We start from the raw sequence: 14,520 nt of genomic DNA, 5'->3' as shown, positions 1-14,520 counted from the left end.
TGAGGGGATTTCTGGTCGGTGCATGATGGAAAGTTCTCCACCAGGCCAGGCCTGTAGCAGCAATGACAAGGGATTGTCACATACTTTAAGCCATTTTCACACATGAACACCAGGGATTTTTCAAGAAAATGTGTGGACAATTTGCTTCAGACTTTTTTCTGCAGTTGCTTTTCACACACATGCTTCACAGTGGGAGACTTTCTGCTGAAGCTGCGCTCTCACAGCTGGAAACACAAAGAAGTGGTTGCACAAGGTGAGCTGTCTATCTGAAGCACACAGGAGGCAGGACATGATGCAGAAATTATGCCGTGGAAATAGCTGTTTTCCATCACTGGCCTCCAAAGCACCAGCATAGTCTCAGTCACATTGAGTCTGCTTGCTGCCTTGGGTTAAGCATCTGCAAGAACTATAAAAACGGACCAAATTACTCACAGAAATCTTGATTTGCTGCTGCATTTACACACTATCTCACCTGGTGATCTTCTGGAGATTTTACGAGTGAGCAACATGGAAAATTTTTATAAGAGGTAAGGAGTGTAAGCATTTAAGGTTCCACATGCTCTCTTTTTATTTTTACATTTTTATTTTTTCTATTTCGTGAATTATGGACGTACCCTGATATGTGCCATAGTCAATTAACATATCATGGACAATGTGGGGTGCTGCGTTAGCCTTCAGGCTGGAGACAACCTGCTAAAAAACAGTCAACTCTTAAAGTTTATGTTGGATCATTCTTTTATTTTCCAGAGTGGAAGTTGCAGAGATGGTTATGGACCAGTCTCACTTATGTCACACTGTTTTACCTTGCCATGTTGGGTGGCAAAAAGCTATCTGGGACCTCGCTCCTGCTATAGTGACTGTTAATGGTTTCTCATCAGGGATGGCGCTAGTGGACTTCACACTTTCCAAACCAATTCAGCACTTATGTAGTCAAGTCAGACAGTGATATTTGGGAAAAAAAAAAGAAAAAAATGTACTTGTTGGCGCTCAAAATGTGTATGAATGTGTATGTGTATAAATGGTTAAAAAAACTGACGGAGATATTGCTACCCAATTTACCTTTCATGACATACTACCTAGGCAATCAACAGTTGCACTTCACAGGGGCAGAATTAAAAGCATACAAGTCAGATTAGAGGCTTTTAAATATTTCATGGCAGGATGGGTATCAGACCTTCAGCTGTGGAAAGTGCCGTAAACAAAGTATTTCCTCTTCTTGTCAAAGCCAAGTCAGAAAAGAGGAGATCCAGATAATGTTAATGCAATGTAAAAATTAGGGATGTCCCAGTGATATATTTAGGAGTTATCTTTACTAACAATTACTGTGAGAAAACATTGCTATTTAAAGACTGTTTATTGAGACCACAAAGGAAAATACATATCCAACTTTTCATTAACACTACAAACTGCTGTCACTGTAATGATCCGCATGAAGGTTAAATTTTTCCAAGATGCAACCAGTTTCACTGCGGACACATTTACACTGTGAGAAACTTGAGAATATTTTGTTCATTTGCTGCTTCACATAAAACATGACTTACATATAAATTTGACTGTCCTATTCCTCATTACACTTTACTGTTTTTTTTTTTTTGTTGAATGAACAAAAATATCTGTTTGAGATGAGATGCTGAAACAAATACTGTTTCATATCCTCTCTGAGGTGGATAACTAAGATTCAAATATTTTTCAGCTATATTTTGAAAATATAACTGTAATTAAGTTACTATTATATTATTACCTCAATTCTACAGTAGAATTTTGAAATCCTTGAAAGGTCTAAATGGGTGGATAAGTAAATATTTCCAACAACACTTTATTAGTAACATGTTTTGACAATCCTTAAACATTCATTCTCTGAACTGCTTAGTCCATTAAGGGTCACGGGTAAGCTGGAGCCTATCCCAACATTAACAGGTGAGAGGCAGGGTGCACCCTGGACAGGTCACCAGTCCATCACAGATCCAACACATAGGGGACAAACAACCATTCACACTCATCCTCACTCCTAGGGAGGATTTAGAGTTATCAATTAATCTAACATGCATGTCTTTGGATGGTGGGAGGAAGCCGGGGTACCTGGAGAGAACCCACGCATACACGGGGAGAACATACAAACTCCACACAGAAAGGCCACCGCCCTCAAGGTTCGAACCTCTCCCCAGCCGAGATTCGAACCGGCAACCTTCTTGCTGTGAGGCTGTGGTGCTAACCACCACACCATAAAAATAAAAAATAAAGAAAATAAAAGCAACCATAGATGACATTCAAAAGTTACTTTAATCAGGCTTTGGAGATAAGCAGCTCCTTCTGTAAGAAACCTTTTCAATGCTTTAATAATGCCAGTTTCCAATTTTAGATCCCATGCCCTTTATACCGCTTACCAAACGGCAAATATAGGAAAGCAGTCCCCACCTACCTTGTTGGACTGCACATCACCAAGCTAATTGTCGTTTCTCTAAGATGCTGACAAACTTTTTAGCAAAGTGGGGAGGCATGTTCAATGATGACAACCATATGGTTGTTATTATTGAATGAATACACAGTAGTGCCTCATTAAACACAAACCCAACAGTCTTTTGTCACTGCGACTAACAGAGGTTGCCTGTCTGCATCGTGGGTCGGGCCAGGAGGGGGTGTGCCGCCTCTCCTGGCAGGACGCTCCATCAAGAAGGCAGTAAGCAGATGGGAAAGCAGTAGAGTGACAACTGAAGTCACACGGGTGAAACTTAGTTACATACATGTAGGCATTTAATAGCATGAAAACTGTCAACATTTGGATGCAAATAACTACAGTAACGAGTTAATATTGGACACAAGATTATTCAGATACATTTCAAAATGTGCCTTTAGGTATATTTTCCCACAGCTCAGATTTGTCTGAATATAAAAGGTTCAAAGTCTCTTTAGGACACTTAAGAAAAAGATATGCTTTATTTAAACATTCTTGATTAAGAAAACATACAAGACTTGTGCATTTAAGTTGACCTTTCATTTGCAACAACATCAGCAGGATTTCACTGATAGAGCAATTTGACCCCAGGAGGTTGCTTTAAAGATTTTTTTCTCAATCATAAACTGACACTATACTGAATATGATTGTTTTTCACCAGCTTCTTAGTTTCTTGTTTCTTCTAACTTCGATGGGACTCGGGTGCTTTGAGGCAACATCTTATGCAACATTCTATGACAAAGAAGGATCTAAACATAGGATGTTTTAGCAGGAGGAGGCAATTGAAAAAAAAAAAAAAAAATGTTTAAGGCATGTAATCCAAAACCAGAATCCAAAACAGGACAAGCTGAAAGCAGGACTTGACTCAATGACAGAAATATGAATATGGCAATGATGGAAAAATAAAAGAAAGATTAACAAAAAAAGAATAGAACATTAAACATGCCTGTGTGGGTTTTCTCTGAGTATAGGGTGCAGATACATTCAGGCTCTAATGGCAAGATTTGAAATTAATATGAAATCCGACAATGCGACACCTTTTTAAAGTGTGTATAAAACAAACACTTATTTGTTTTGATGAAGTAAGTATTGGGATTTTGTGAAAGTAAATTACTTTTATTTCTCTCATTTGATGCTTTGTATCTCAACTGGCTGCAGTTTTTCTTCGTCTTTCTAAATACCTCTGCCAATCTTGCTTGAAGTGCAGAAAAGTAGGGGTCAAGTTTAAAAGCTGCAATTAAAAACAATACTCACTTGTGATGGCTCACCATCTTGTTTTTTTTCTGCCCTTGTGGTGAATGTTCTACACCTGAGAGGTGGGAGTGGCCAAGATGGCAATGTCAGACGAGTGTTTTAAATTGGACAGCTTTTAATGCGCCAGCAGCTTTCTGTCCTGTGTAGTTCAAATCAGCAGTACAACTATTTAAATATCACTGACTGTTAATGTTATATTTAACTTTTCCAAAACGAAATCATAAAAAAAGACAAGATGAGAAAAATGTGCCTGATATTTTACCAGGCATCAGACCAAGTCCTGTTTAATATAACTGAGTAGCTACTTTAGCAACCTACTGACCTTTCTTTGTGTAACCCTTTTCACCACCGGCTCGTATATTAAGAAACCCCCTTCAAAAAGTTCATATGGTGAAAGAGACATTTGACAAGTGAATAACCGTCCAGGGTAATGCTCGACTCTCACTTTCAATTATTTGGAGATGGAAGGGAAATTACTTTGACCTGCGATCCTTTAAATACTGCTGAGATTCCCACTTCAATAACAAACACAACTCAATAACACTGACACAGTATATAAGGTTTTGGGAATGTATTAAATATATATATCCCAACCGAACACATTCAAACCTTTTCTTTTGGAAAAAAAAAAAACAAAACAGAATAACATAAAACAAAATGAAATAAAATAAAATAAACCCAGGCATTGGTGTTTTTATAGTCCAAATGGTTTAACCTGAGTGCACTCTTAGTGTAATCTTTTAGTTTTTGCAAGCTTGCAAAACTTTGAGTTGGAGCCCATGATGTAAACTCTTAACTGTTCCTCAATGTGTCTGTAAAGTCTGCAGAAATTAGCTGTAGCTGATTAATCATTTCCTTCATCACAGTAACACTCATTTCAGCCCGCAGTATCTCACAGTGTGGAACCTCATTCTCCCTGTGCAGCAGCAAAGCCTCCTGAGATGGTGAAACTCCCCAAGCAACAGTCCAACGAAGCTCCTCCCCTCCGGCAGATTAGCCTAACTCCGACTAACTAGCTTAGCTAAACTGCATTGTGTCCATCAAGCATAAATAAAACTGCTTCAACCACGATAGCGATTCCCAACTTTCTTCATAGCACAACTTACAGCCCTTGGTCCGATCACAGTTCACAGTATGTCATGTATTTAACATGAAATTCACGGCTCTATGCCATTACCATGTTTCACTTCCTCTCCATCCTCTTTTTTTTAAACCCAGAAGTGTAACTCTTCAGGTCATGAACTTTCAAATGTAATCAGTATTACTTTTACATTCAACCCCGATAACATATATTTTAACACACACCTTTTAACTAGAAATTATTTACATAGCTAAGTAAGTTATTTATCTCAACAATATAATTATATTAATTCTGTTCTATTCTACAGTCATTTAGCAGACGCTTTTATCCAAAGCAACTTACATTTGAGGGTAAAAACAACACAAGCATGAATTCAAACAAGATGGGACGTCATAATTAAGTGATAGTCAGACCGCTTTGAGTCCAGTTGGACCCAGGTGCTGTCATGTAGTGCTAGAGGCAGTGCATATATATATATATATATTTTTTTTTAAGTCATTTTATTTAAATACAAGATCACGATTTCATCACACAATATCAACTTGGGCATAAGTGCACACAGCTTCTTCAGTACTTGATTGAGCCAAAGAGCTGGACAAATCTTTCTAACTCATTTAGTTAAGCTAAATGTGGAAATGTTCCTTAAACAACTGAGTCTTTAGCTTGGTCTTAAAAGTGGATAAGGACCCTGCGGATCGGACGGAGTTTGGTAGATCGTTCCACCACCGGGGAACAACAGAGGAAAAGAGTCTAGCTACTGATTTTGTGCCACGTTGTGGTGGGAGCACTAGACATCTTTTGCTGGCAGAGCGTAACTGTCGAGAGGGAGTGTAGCTCTGGATTAAGGAGTGAAGGTAGACCGGAGCCGTTTGTGTTATTGTTTTGTAAGCCAGAAGCAGAGCTTTGAATTTGATGTGTGCTGCAACTGGAAGCCAGTGAAGAGCAATTAGCAGCGGAGTGACATGAGCTCTTTTGGGCTGGTTGAAGACCAGACGTGCTGCTGCGTTCTGGATCATCTGCAGAGGTTTAACTGAGCATGCAGGCAGGCCAGCCAGTAAGGAGTTGCAGTAGTCAATGCGTGAAATGACCAGAGCCTGGACCAGGAGCTGGGTTGTGTGTTCAGTCAGGTAGGGTCTGATCCTCCTGATGTTGTAGAGAGCAAATAGGCAAGACCGGGAAACCAAGGCAACATGGTCCTTAATGGTCAACTTCACCTTGGCAACTGAATGCTAATCAAGCAATTTATCCCTAACTTATTCCCATGAGAGAGAAAAAATAGAATAAATACAACTGATATTTATCAGAGTATTACATTTGTATAAGTTTTTAAATAGCTTTGCTAAATCTGTAGTTTGTCTGTTAAGTGCCAATATGGCTTTAAGATGATTTGCCATGAAACACAGTGCCCTGTAATTTCAAAAAGGAAAATTAGTTTGAATGTTATGTTTAATGTTAACATAAAGAAAACTGGGATGAAAAAAGTCCAGGTTTCTCTTTACAAATTGTTTGGCCCAAGTTGCCACCTCCCCAACCCTTGAAAACTTCAGGCTTGGGAATTTTTTATGCTTTAACCCCTGTATATAGCATACCAGTAGGATTAATAAAGAAAACACCAATAATGGTTTTCCTACTCTGACATATACATTTCTAATTATTTGGACACTGCTGAATAGTATATAAAGCTAATGTGTTTTCTGGCGCATATTACTGAAAATGTGTGGTTTAATTATTTTTCATTCAGCATCTCTTTTTTGAAAGAGAGATAAAGAAAAGTGGGATTTTAAATTTGCCTGTGAGACTGAGATTATACTAGCAGTGTCTATTTGATAGTAGAAAAGTTAAGTACATAACTTTTTTTTACTATATAAACCCAAAATGAACCCATAGACGGGGCGTCCAAAAGAATATCCATCCAAAATTCAATGCTCAAGCCATAAGGCCCCCTTGGGTTTCTATATCTCTGATCAGGAATGATATATTTGAAATGATACTTCACCATAATCTTTTCGATGAGTATTTCTATCAAAATCAACAGAATGAGATCTAATTTCACCAATGAAGCATCTTCATGTACTGTACACACTCTGTGCCCAAGGACACTGAACCATGAGATTATTCCATCTGCTGTGGAAATTATTGTAACTTCTCTTTTGTTTTGTTTTATTTTGTATGATATTAGATTCAGGACCCCTTTATCTACTTGTTGATCTAATTGTAGAGAGAAGATGTCTCTATTGGGCGTGCCCAGTTTAATCTTAAATACATCCCACGTGGTCACATGTTGAAAAATAATGTTTTTAAGTTGTTTTTTTTTTTTTGTTTTTTTTTTTTTTTTCAAAGACACTTTCTACCAGCATGTATGAGGTAAGACTGTTTCTGGAATTAATTTATCTTCTTCTCCATGGATACTATCTGTAACCCTGTCACATTTTTAACATTCATCTCACTGTAAATTTATAATTAAAAAACTGTTATAAATAATACTTTATATGTTAATGTTGTTAATGTTGTTTGTTTTTATTTATGCACAAACACAGATGAGTATGCAGGGATGGGTACTTGTACACACGACTTAACAAGACATTAAAATAGACTAATTATTTCTGAATTATTTCCCTCATTGGCAGTTTGGCTGCGGAAATTTTTTATTGATCCACTTTTAAGGCACAGTCTCATTCCAAGTCAAAAGTTGAATTTGTCCAGTTCAATATATAACTGGCACTGTTGCAAAATATTTTCTAACTGTCGTTAAAGTATTGCCCCAAAATATTAAATGTATTTTTCGGGCTTTCATGCTTTGAGGCTTTAGGTTGATAAAATGAAAAGTTCTCTGTGCAGTGGATATGAGGACATTTTACATGCAAAGCTTGCTTCGTGGTTAGCAACAATAACTGAACTGACTGCAAATCTGAATGGGCCCAAAAATTCCCCAAACTCTCACTAACATCCTGCTTTCAGTATTCAGTTGCCTGACTCTGCAGCAGGTGCAAATATTTATTGGACCAATTACAATGTGATTTTAAATGTATCTATAATCCACCAACCTCTTTGTCAGGGAAAAATGAAACTACGTATCTGTGCTGTTTTAGTAACCTTGCCCATAGTTTATTATAAGGTTTTACGTAAAGAGGAAGTGGTGTTAACCGTCCATGGCAGAACTGCAGACCAAGGAAATGTAGGTGTTTTAGAACATAAGCCAACTTAGTACTTTCTCATCAGCTTGGTCTATGTACAGTATACTCTCTAAAATGAAAATAACAGCATACTTCAAAGGTTACTGAGTATAATTTATGTGCAAATTCACCAGTGCATAAAACTGTAGAAACTGAGAAAAGAGCTGGGGCTCTGTCTCAGTGGTATTTTGACCAAAGCATATCACAGAGAATTAATGAAGATCTCAGGAGATCATGTCAACCTGTAAAAAAATGAAGAGCATAATGTCTTGGTATGTCTAAGTGAAACAAGTCTATATTGGTTCAGGTAGAGCAAAAGACTAGAAGGTTATGGAAAATTGCACATACAGCATACAGAGGCTGGCATACATGGCATAATTGGGACTTAATTAAGAAAATGGAAACAGGTTTGTGAATAGGCAAGAAAGATGAGATATTGATAATGTTTCAAGACTGTTCGTCAAATCTTAGCTCCCTCCAGGAAGGACGTGAGAGAAAAGTGCAAGAAAGCACATACCTGTGTCTCCTTTTAAAGTTTTCTTTCTCTTTGCCTCCACAAGGCACTTTTAGTGGATTGGAAGATCCTCCATGATCACAGACAAGGAAAGATTAGCTGGTCATGGAAGTAAAGTTACTAAGATAAAATAGCAAAGGCATGCCCTGGTTACTGCAAAATGGGTTGGAGTGGCTGGATTAGCGGTGGCCTGCTGATTGAAAAAAGAAAAAGAATGGAGGTTGTGACCAGGGGCGTAACCAACTTCCCAGAAGTAAGGGGGACAAGTTTTTTAAGTATACTGAGCAATTTATTATCCCCTCGCATAGTTGCACCTCTCCTTAGTGGCTGAAGAACCACATAATCACGAACAGCCACAAGACAGAACCAGGGGACTGATTTTAGTCCTTTGAACTATATATTAAAATAAAAAGTTTTAGCTGCCAAACTCTGATTAATTCAAGATTCAAGATCTTTATTGTCATCATGCAAGCATAACAAAATTTTGAGGAGTCTCTTGGCTTAAGTTGACAAAATGACCCTTGAGCATGTACAGGGAAAGTACCTAGATCATTAGGTGACAAATTACAACACTGAACATGACATGTTCAGTAAAATGCTATTCTTGTAAGCAAATGATTACTTAGCACACAAAATAGAATGGAAGTGACAAGGTAACAGGGTAATACGCCAACATAATTAGTTTAATAGCATGAAGATAGAAAATGACAACACTAAATATAACATAACGCTAAACATGGTGGTTTGAGGCAAGATCTCCTCAAGCCTTGCCTCCCTCTGGCCATCGTAGCTGTCCATGCAGATTCACGAGACCAGAAGATCCCAAACGACATTGTCCGTATTGCCAATCTTGTCCCCTAGAATGGCGATTTCATCGGAGTGCTGCCCGTGTCTCCTAGTTCAAGGAGGTTGGTCCTCTCCCGTCTCCTGAGGTTCACGTTTCCAAGGAGGTTGCTCCTCCTTCGCCTCTGGTTCCTGCGCCTGAGGGGGACACTCCTTGTCTGCCTTTAACGGCAGTTCATTGTATGTCTTCTTATCAGGTTGCCTTTGTGTTTCCCCGTCATGTCACCTTTGTTTTGGCCTCATAAGTGTTTCTGGATAAAGACCTTATTCCTGCATTCCATCTGCCTCTGGGATGGGTATCCATAAGCCAAAATGAAAACATCTTCTAAAAATGCATAATTTTCACATGCATTTACATTATCCCCTTCTTTTTCATATGCTAATTTAAAAAGTGAGTCATCTAGAGCCCTCCATATAGATGAATTTGTCACTCATTTTAATGAAATGTCACAATACCTACTTCCTCAAACATTTTGATACATTTTTGAGTAAATTTGTTTTGGCTTTGAGTTTATTCAAACATTTTCTTCCCTTCAGTTGTTTTTATAGTGTTACTGGTTTGGAGAGAAAAAAACAACAGCAACAACCCAAAATAAAAAAAAAAAAAAAAAAAAAAAACAACTCTGGTCTTCATGGTTCAGTTAGAATTTACTGATTGTCTTGGTGACTGCATTATAAGAAGTTGGTTGTCAACAAGTTTATACCATGTACATGAACAGTTTTAAGTGTTTTCCAAATAGATGTAATCAGTCAGTCAGCAATAGGGCCACAACGTGTTGGATGATTGCCACAACAGCTTGTTTATTGATATGGAGCATGACAGAAATTAATAAAATAATTTGTGATGACAGACAGATGATCTGACATAACAAAAGCTAGATCAACTTTTGTCTGTGCCTTGAAATGAAGAGTAAATGGTTTATTATTTTGCTCAAATATATCTAAACAGTGACAAATCTTTCTCTTTTCTCAACTACAAACAATGCCACATGCCTAATTCTTTTATTTTTTTAAAAAAAGAAAATACAGGGAAATATAACATGTGAGGCAAAATTAATATTGAGTAGTTTTCTACCTGCCTTTCATATTATAACCTGCCTAGGTTTACTATTGTGTTCCACTGTTCAAAAATACTCAAATAATTGTGCTTTTAATGTTGTGAAAACATGACATTTTCCCTTTCCAAACTGCAACATGCTGCTTTGCATTATATGAAACTGTCACAAATTAATGATTTAGCACAACTATTACATGTTCAAAAACACTTCTAAGGATGTCGGAAGTGGCAAATCAGTTGTACTTAAATAGCACTTTTCTAGACAAGTTGACCACTGAAAGCACTTTACACCACATGTTACATTCACCCATTCATGCACAATCATACAGCACTTCTACTGTTAGATACTAATTGCTTTGCTCTATCACACACAGTTATGCCTCGATAGAATTGCCGGGCAACATGAGGTTCAGTATCTTGCCCAAGGACACTTCAGCATGTATTTAGAGGAATCCTGGAATCAAGCCATCCATGAATAATCTTCCTCCTGAGCTACAGCCACCCTGTGGGGAAAGGTGATGTTACACTTTCCAACTTGACTTTCCGTCATTGTTTGTCAGGAATTTGAATTGAAAAAACATGGTTATAGGCTACCATTCCCTGAAAGATCCCAAACAAAACCAACATAAAAAATAATTACCGGTTTACAGTTTTATTCAATTTTTCAGTGATGTACCAAAACAAAAAATGAAAGTGCTGAAAGACAGGATCTGAGAAGGTTTTAATAGTGAGGATGGCGATAACTAAGAAAACACAGGTGTGTGGTTATCAGGAACTAAACACATTTATGACACATTATCAATATAAAAAAAGAAGTAAAGTTAACTAACAAATAGCATAAAAACTTAAAACTCCCCAAATAAAGTACAAGGACGAACAAAGAAAATAAATTTCCCCACTGTTCTTGTAAAAGTAAGTAAAATCTATTATTTAGCCTGAAAAGCAGTAGCACTGAGGTTGCTACGAGTTAGAGACCACGAGTTTCTAACTGAGTACATGGGGTCTGCAGCAACCTCTGACGTGATGACCTAAGAGCATGGGAAGAAGGATGTGGTTTCAGCAGGTCAGCCATATACTGGGAAGCTTGACCATGTAACAGTGCTCTAAAAGCAGTGTAAAAGAGATATACCCTCATATGTTTAAAGATGCTGGTCAGGCCTGGCAGACCCAAGCTTGTTGTGAAGGTCTGCTAGGAACGTCTGGTAGAGTCCCCTGTCAGACAGCGTTTCAACTTCCATCTCCGGCAGAGTTTCAACCATGTCCCAGGTGTCCCAGGGGACATTGAGTCCGAATGGGCTGTGTTCCATACCTCTATTGTCAAGGCGGCCAGCCGCAGCTGTGGCCGTAAGGTTGTCGGTGCCTGTTGGGGTGGTAACCCCCGAACTTGTTGGTGGACACCGGAAGTAAAGGATGCCGTCAAGCTGAAGGAGTCCTGTCGGGCCTTTATGGTGGAGCAGAGCGCAGCTTCGGTGGTCGCTAAGGCAAAAACTCGGTCATGGGAGGAGTTTCGAGAGGTCATGGAGAATGACTTCTGGACTGCTTCGAGGAGATTCTGGTCCACCATCTGGCGGCTCAGGACGAAGCAGTGCTCCGTCAACACTGTGTACAGTGGGGATGGGGGGCGACTCGGGACGTTGTGAGGCGGTGGAGGGAATACTCCGAAGACCTTCTCAATCCCACCAACACGTCTTCCGATGAGGAAGCAGAGTCTGGGTTGGCTGGTGCTTGCTCTCCCATCTCTGGGGCAGAGGTCGCTGAGGTGGTTTAAAAGCTCCTCGGTGGCAAGGCCCTGGGGGTGGATGAGGTCCGCCCAGAGTTCCTTATGGCTCTAGATGCTGTAGGGCTGTCTTGGTTAACACGCCTCTGCAGCATCGTGTGGACATCGGGGACAGTTCCCTTGGACTGGCAGACTGGTGTGTGGTGGTCACCCTCTTCAAAAAGGGGGACTGGAGGGTGTGCTCCAACTACAGGGGGATCACACTCGTCAGCCTCCCCGGTAAGGTCTATTCAGGGGTGCTGGAGAGGAGGGTCCATCGGATAGTCGAACCTCGAATTGAGGAGGAGCAGTGTGGTTTTTGTCCCGGTTGTGGAACAGTGGACCAGCACTACACCCTCTTCAGGGTCTTTGAGGGGGCATGGGAGTTTGCCCAACAAATCTACATGTGCTTTGTGGACTTAGGGAAGGCATTCGACCGTGTCCCCCAGGGACTCTTGTGGGGGGTACTCCGGGAGTATGGAGTGCCGGACCCGCTTGTACGAACTGTCCAGCCCCTGTACGACCGGAGTCAGAGCTTGGTCCGCATTGCCGGCAGCAAATCAGAATCGTTTCCAGTGCGGGTTGGACTCCGCCAAGGCTGCCCTTTGTCACCGATTCTGTTCATAACTTTTATGGACAGAATTTCTAGGCGCAGCCGAGGTGTTGAAGGGATCCGGTTCGGTGGCCTCTGGATTGGGTCTCTGCTCTTTGCGGATGATGTGGTTCTGTTGGCTTCATGGGCCGTGATCTTCAGCTCTCACTGGAGCAATTCGCAGCCAAGTGTGAAGCGGCTGGGATGAGAATCAGCACCTCCAAATCCGAGACCACTGTCCTCAGCCGGAAAAGGGTGGAGTGCTCTCTCCGGGTCTGCAATAGGGTCCTACCCCAAGTGGAGGAGTTCACATATCTCGGGGTCACGAGTGAGGGAAGGATGGAGTGGGAGATTGACAGGCGGATCGGTGCGGCGTCTGCAGTGATGCAGACTCTGCATCGGTCTGTTGTGGTGAAGAAGGAGCTGAGCCAAAAGGCATTTACCGGTCAATCTACGTTCCTACCCTTACCTATGGTCACAAGTTGTGGGTAGTGACCGAAAGAACAAGATCGCGAATACAAGCGGCCGAAATGAGTTTTCTCTGCAGGCTGGCGGGGCTCTCCCTTAAAGATAGGGTGAGAAGCTCGGTGATCCCACAGGGCCTCAGAGTAGAGCCGCTGCTCCTTCACATCGAGAAGAGCCAGATGAGCGGGCTCGGGCATCTGATTAGGATGCCTCCTGGACGCCTCCCTGGTGAAGTGTTCTGGGCACGTCCCACCAGAAAGAGGCCCCGAGGAAGGTCCAGGATACGTTGGATGGACTACATCTCTCGGCTGGCCTGGGAACTCCTGGATCCTTCCAGATGAGCTGATGAATGTGGCCGGGGAGAGGGAAGTCTGGGTTTCCCTGCTTAGGCAGCTACCCCCGTGACCCTACTCTGGATAAGAAAATGGATGGATGGATGTTTAAAGAAGATCACAGAAAAAAAAAATAAATAAAAAAACAAATAACAAAAATTGCTTGGCTTGTATGTCAGTGCATACAAATATTCTACTATGGTTGTGGTTTGAAAAATGTAAACATACACAATCAGTTGGAAAAGGAATGATAGATGTTTACCTATAAGGTAAATCTGAGTCGAGGAAGTCTTGCACAATGGTGTCCTCTATAATTGCGTAAAAAATTACGGATGAGCCAGCATGCAGAAAGCTAAGGCCAATGATAATTGTTTAAAAGCAAAGTGAGCTTCTGCATAAAGATTCAGAATGCAGAGGTGTGTTTATCCCAAATTTGGTGAAACTCTGGGATACTTTATGTTTATGCATGAGTTGTATGCTGCAGACATGGATGTGTATAAGGATATTCATGCTTTATTGTACACTCACTTAACTATCTGCTATTTAGATCTGTACGAAGAGAAACATTCAGAACTAAGCAAATGGTATGTCACCTTGAAAGGTAGCTGGAAAACTTGATATATGATATTTGCACAAGAGGTCAGATTCCATTTTTGCCATTATTCATACTCTCTGATGCATAACAACTTTTTGTGTTGCACAGTGCATGTGCAGGCAAGCTACAGAGCATAAATATTCATGAAACAGAAGCTACAAAGTGTAAAAGTGTACCTTTAGTCAAACTTGCAAAAGACATCAAAATTTTACTTTTGCATAGTAATTAATTATAAACAGACAACTAAAGAAAAACTGGAACAATAATTCAGGGATATGGATGAACTATTCTGCACCCATACATGCAAACAGCTTTACTGAATAATTACTTTGTGTAGTTGTGTATGTCAGCTTGTTCTGTCAGAAATGAAGGTTAAAAAAGGCAATACAATTCAATAGATCGACAG

This window comes from Melanotaenia boesemani, chromosome 14, assembly GCF_017639745.1.
Source record: "Melanotaenia boesemani isolate fMelBoe1 chromosome 14, fMelBoe1.pri, whole genome shotgun sequence".
NCBI lineage: Eukaryota > Metazoa > Chordata > Actinopteri > Atheriniformes > Melanotaeniidae > Melanotaenia > Melanotaenia boesemani.
The sequence above is the reverse complement of the archived record's forward strand: the minus strand, read 5'-3'. Positions refer to the sequence as shown.